The sequence below is a fragment of the Lactuca virosa genome, chromosome 5 (genome assembly GCF_052849685.1).
Source record: "Lactuca virosa cultivar CGN04683 chromosome 5, Lactuca_virosa_CGN04683_v6, whole genome shotgun sequence".
Classification (NCBI taxonomy): domain Eukaryota; kingdom Viridiplantae; phylum Streptophyta; class Magnoliopsida; order Asterales; family Asteraceae; genus Lactuca; species Lactuca virosa.
Window position 1 is genome coordinate 113635757 of NC_136430.1, and position 5839 is coordinate 113641595.

Sequence of the window (5839 nt, forward strand, 5' to 3'; positions counted from 1 at the left end):
GGGCCACTTGAACCATGGATCATAAACCCATGGGTATGGGTTTGGGTTAACCCATGGCCTTTGGAATTCCACATATAAATATGTTACTTCATAGCCAAAATCACTACTAATGTATTCTTGGAGGATATGGATGGTTTTGGTGTGTATGAATTCTCTCTCAAGTTTCATCCTTTTTCCATGATGTGTTGTGACTTCATTTGAGGCTTCCACACTATTGGGGCTAAGCTCTTAAGGCCAAAATACATCAAGACTTCAAGCTACATAAAAGGTATGTTACTCTAACTAGTATCTTATATGGTATATGACATGTGCATGCTAGTTATAGGATCAATGCCTTTTAAACCATTTGCATGTATAATTAGTGAAAACATAGATCCAAGGTATTTAGGGTTGTATGTGCACCATAGGATGTTGTAGTATACAAAACCCATCAATTCCAACCTGTTGAAATTTTCCATTAACAACGAATCGAGCTTTGTAACGTTGTAAAGTGCCATTTACATTGAACTTATGGCGAAATAACCACATGCAACAGATGACATTAGTATCCGGTGGCCGAGGTACTAAGACCCAAGTTTTATTATCCATCAAGGCTCGAAATTCATCGGACATTGTTGCGTTCCAATTTGGATCGGACAAGGCTTTAAGGTGGGAGGTGGGGAGGGGGGAAACGGGTGAGGAGGAGGTGACAGAAAGCTTAAAGTGAAGCTTGGGTTTAATTGTTCCCACTTTGGAGCGAGTGGTCATGGAGTGGGATGGGGCGGGAGCAGAAGGAGGTGGTGGTTTAAATCATGATCACTGGAATTTAACGGTGGAGAGGGAGGGGTGGGGGTTGGCAAGGGATGGGTAGAGGTTTGGCGTTGTGACTGTTGGTAGGTAATAGGAGTCTGAGGAGGGACAGTGGGTGAGGGAGGAGAAGAGGGTGGGGAGTTATTTGAGGGAGTAGGAGGGGATGGGGTGGCGTGGGGTTGAAATAGCAGAGGGGACTCATCTGAGTCAAGAAAAGAGTAGTTGTGGCTATTACTGGGTGAGGAAAATGGAAAGGAGGTCTCGTCAAACGTGACGTGGCGGGATAAGATGATGTGTCCGGAGGAGATGTCAAGGCAACGATACCCACGAAAATCAGCAGGGTAGCTAAGGAAAACACAACGAACGAAGCGAGTGGTGAGCTTATGAGGTCAAGTGGAAGAAATGTTGGGATAACAAGTGCATCCAAAAACACGAAGGTGGTCATAGGTGGGGTTTCGACGATATAGTGCAGAAGTAGGGGTGTGGAATTTGAGCAATTGAGTAGGTAAAATATTATGCAAGTAGCAGGCGGTGTGAAGCGCCTCAACCCAAAAATTAGGGGGTAAGGATGCATGGGTTAGTAAGGTGAGCATGACTTCATTTAGGCGACGAATCATGCGTTCTGATTTACCATTTTGTTGCGACGTGTGTTGGCATGAGAACCGAAATTGAAGATCGTTTGTTGAAGTAAAGGATTTGAAGGAGTTATTGTCAAATTCACCCCCTAAGTCACATTGAAAGGATTTAATAGAGGTGTTGAATTGTGTTTTGATATAAGTATGAAAATTGGAGAACTTAGTAAAAGTTTCAGATTTGAATTTCAGGGGAAAAACCCAAGTATATTGAGAAAAATTATCAATAAGAACGAGGTAATATTTGTACCCAATTTTGCTTGTAACTGGTGAAGTCCAAAGATCACAATGCACAATATCAAACGGTAATAAAGAAGTAGATTGAGAAATAGAAAATGGTAATTGTTTATGCTTAGAAAGTTGAAAAGAATTACAAACCAAGGTTCTAGCACGTTTTTTACAAGGAATAATTTTATTGGAAACTAGAAAATTAAAAACCGGTAAGCCGGGATGTCCCAAATGATCATGCCAAAAATCCTGAAAGCTGAAAGTCAAAACAGTGGATTCTTAAACTAGATAGGTGACGGGATAGAGTTGACTTGATCTATTGTGGCGGGAGAGGATTGTCCCACTCTTATACTCCTTCACAGAAAAACCATGGGTATCAAATTCGATGGACACATCATTATCAACAGTAAATTTTCGAACGAAAATAAGATTCTTAATAATGTTGGGAGTATAAAGGATATTTTTGTAGGTGACGGGTAGGGGTTGGAAAGGTTGAGTTTCCCGATCCAAGAATGTTCACGCGAGCTCCGTTACCTACAAAAATCGAACCAGTAGGGATAGATAAAGATGGGTTAGAAATTTTACCTTTGTTCCCAGTGATGTGGTCGGTAGCACCCCAGTCCATGTACCATTGGTCATCACTTTGTTCCAGATTCATTGCATGAAGAGCTTCCCCGACTTGTGTGGGTTCCAGTGGGCAACAAGACAAGAAATTTGCTGAGGGATGGTCTGAAGAGGGATGACCAAGGGCTGCTGTAAGGGTTGTTGTTTGGTTCCATTGTGATGCTGGTCCAGACCAAGAGGAAGATCAACCCGGTTGTGTTGGGTATGGGCAAGGTGGGGGCACCCACCATGGTGGCCAAAAGTTTTGAGGTCTAGGTGGAACAGGCCATGGATCATGGGAACCAGAAGTACCACAAGAGGAACCTGGAGCAGGTCTATTGGAAGAGGCGCGATGAAGACCTGATAAAGGACCAGAAGCGTTTGACCTGCGGTTTGGTTGCCGAGTCTGGCCTCGACCATTAAATCTCCGGTTACCACCAGTCGGATTTGGCTGAGATGCGATGGCTAAGGCAGCAGGGGGGAAAAAGTCTCCCGGGCAGATTGGCGGTGGTGTTCCAGTTGCAACATACTACAAGCTGACTCCTAAGAGGGAAGAGTTTGATTGATGTATGAGGCAACAATGTCATATTCTGAGTGCAAGACACGAACAAGCTGTAAGACTAACCTTTGTTCATTAACAGGGCTGTCCACATCATTAAGTTGATCTGCAAGTTCCTTAAGCTTTTGACAGTAAGATTCAAGAGATGGCATGGGCTTGAGGGTAAGGTTATTGAACTCATGCTTAAGAGCAGCTGCTCTTGCACCTTTGTTGTTAAGGAAAATGGTCTAGATGCGGAGCCAGACTTGATGGGCAGTGGAGTCAGTAACAATAACACGCATGAGGATATCATCAGATAATGTGCCATAGATCCACTGCAAAAGAATGGCGTCAATCTCATCCCATTCTTCATAACCGGGATCTTTTTTTTTCTGGTGGAGTAGTACCATCATATGAGAGGTAACTCTATAGCCCTTGGCATGGAGTTGAAAGAGACAAACCCAAGAAGAGTATGAAACCTTAACACCATCTAGTACCCTGACCTTATTTTGAATGTTGGTCACGGTATAGACAGGGTGGATTGCTTTGGGGTTAGAAGAAGATGCAGATTTGTCTTCTATCATTGAAAAAAAAGTTGCAGGAAAAGTAGGATAGACAAAAGAGGACTGAGGAGAGTACTACCGATCACAGGAGACACATGTCGGTGGCAGAAGTCAAGCCGTAGCTTGGTGGCGACGGGATTAGGGAAAAAGATGATCGATACAGAGCCGTGGCTCTGATACCATGTAAACTCTTTAGAAAAGGTCAAAGTATTCATTGATAGGAATACCGGATATATACAACAGAAATCTATAAAATAGGAAACAAACTATTCTGATCTAGGATACAACAGAATATTATTATATAAATAATATATACAGCTAATAGGAAGACTAAAAAGCAGAAGACAGTTTCTCACTCTTCTTGTGAAACTGAATACAGAGTATTAGCTGCTACTGTTTGTGAACTACTTTGGATCAATTACATATTGAGAGATCTTCAAGTGAAGTTGAAAATTCCAGTTAATCTATGGTGTGATAATAAATCAGCAATCCATATAACACAAATCCCGTATTTCATGAACGGACCAAACATTTAGATATTGATTGTCACTTTGTGAGGGACAAATACAAAGACAGATTCATTCTGCCCAAATATATACCCACTAAATAACAGCTAGCTGATCAATTCACGAAAGGATTATGTAGGCCCCAATTTCAACATCATCGTTAATCATGAGGGGAGGATCTTGGATTTATGATTGTCAAAATAGTCACAGAACATCTGTAGTTGACAATATGTTGGTACTTGGAGGGTTTAGATTGTAACTTATAGAAGATAGAAGGTGTATTGTGTAAATAGTGAAGTAGACAAGTATGTTAGTCTTCGTTTTCATTTCAGCTTTCTTGTATAAAAGCACAACCTATAATCCCATTTCAATTAATATTTCTTTATGTTAAAAAAAAATGAACGGTGCACTAATTGTAAATATACTTGCACTAACTTCGTATGTTAACTATCCAGCCAAAACATAACCAAAAAACTAACTAAAGCAGAATATGACGTGGCTATAATATACGTCGTGTGTTGATAAAATGGTTAAAATTCATTATGTTTGTTCCAATTAACTCTTAATGTTGTTGTATATTATAGTAGTATTCACGTATAATTATATAATCGTATGTTAATTTATATATTTGTCAGTATCAAGGGGTAAGTTTGATAAAATAGAAAAAAGTATCAATGTTAGCAAATTTCCGTTCCAGAGATTTCAGACCTACGTACCCTTCGGGCGGGATCAAACAACGACGGTGGCAACCCGTTCACATGGAGGAGGCGGCTTTGTTCTTCGATAATGGATTACGTGGGGCGATTGAGGACATTGTGGTTTGTGGTGGCCCATTCTTTGGCGACTTACAGTGGCGACTTGCTACCCTACCCATTCGGTTTTGTGGTTTGGGTCTATACTCGGCAGTAGAGGCTACCTCATATGATTTTGTTGCCTCAAGGTCCCAATCTTGGGTATTGCAAGACCACATCTTACGGGATAGCGGTTGGTATGGATTCTGATTATGCTTGTGCTTTAGATTCTCTTCGTAACAAGCTTCCGGAAATTTAGCGTAGCAGTTTTACTACTAAGGACACCGCCCCCACCTAAATCCCAGAATACACTGGCGAGTTCCCTTTTTAGTAAAATTATCCAAGATATGGAAGTGAATTTCAATATGACGGCTCGGCAGAAAGCAGTTTTCCAGTGTTTACGTGCACCACATGCTCAAGATTTTCTTCTAGCTATCCTTATAGATGGGCTTGGCCAACATATGTCTCCGGTGGAGTATCGTACCATCCTCAGATATTGACTCATGATTCCAATATTCCCAACCGATGGGATATGTCCGGTGTGCCGCAAGGCATGTTTGAAGTCTTTCGGCGAGCTTGCAGTTTATTGCAAAGAACTCACAGGGTTCAAATATAGGCACGATATGGTTAGGGATGTTTTGGTCGACATATGTAAGCGTGCTGGGGTTTCCGCCAAGAAAGAGGCTCCTGTGAATTTCCTGATTGACCCGACAGAAGGAAGGTCAACCCTTAGACCGGCTGATGTTTTGATTTTTGGATGGGTTGGAGGGAAACACGCATGTGTGGACCTGACAGGGCCATCCCCTCTTGTAATTTTGAGGGCCGGGGTTTTCACGGCGGGACAGGCTGCATTAAAAGCTGCTACATGCAACGTCACCAAATATGAGAAACCATGCATGAAAAATAAACACACGTTCATACTATTTGGATTTGATACGTTTGGTTTCCTTGCGCCGGATGCGGTGGAGCTTCTTAGTAGACTACAACGGATCATGCATAGCCATGTTATATCTCCTAGATCTATGGATGTAGTCTTCAAAAGAATTGGTTTTACCATACAAAAGGGCTTAGCGGCACAACTTGTTGCCCGTTTGCCTTCTCATTCGTTGTATGATGATAACTAAATCCACTTAATCTTTCTTTTTTATGATAGTATACGTATACATATATGTATACATATACCAAAATA

At 41.5% G+C, this 5839-nt stretch overlaps 1 long non-coding RNA gene across 1 annotated transcript; it reads right to left on the minus strand.

The window, feature by feature from the left end:
* Positions 1 to 1719: 1719 nt before the first annotated feature.
* LOC145116384 (uncharacterized) lies at positions 1720 to 3906 on the minus strand. Its single transcript, XR_013712047.1, has 3 exons — positions 2878 to 3906; positions 2235 to 2795; positions 1720 to 2003 (listed from the first exon to the last, which is right to left on the minus strand). It is a non-coding gene; the product is annotated as an uncharacterized LOC145116384 (long non-coding RNA).
* Between the last annotated feature and the right edge of the window lie 1933 nt (positions 3907 to 5839).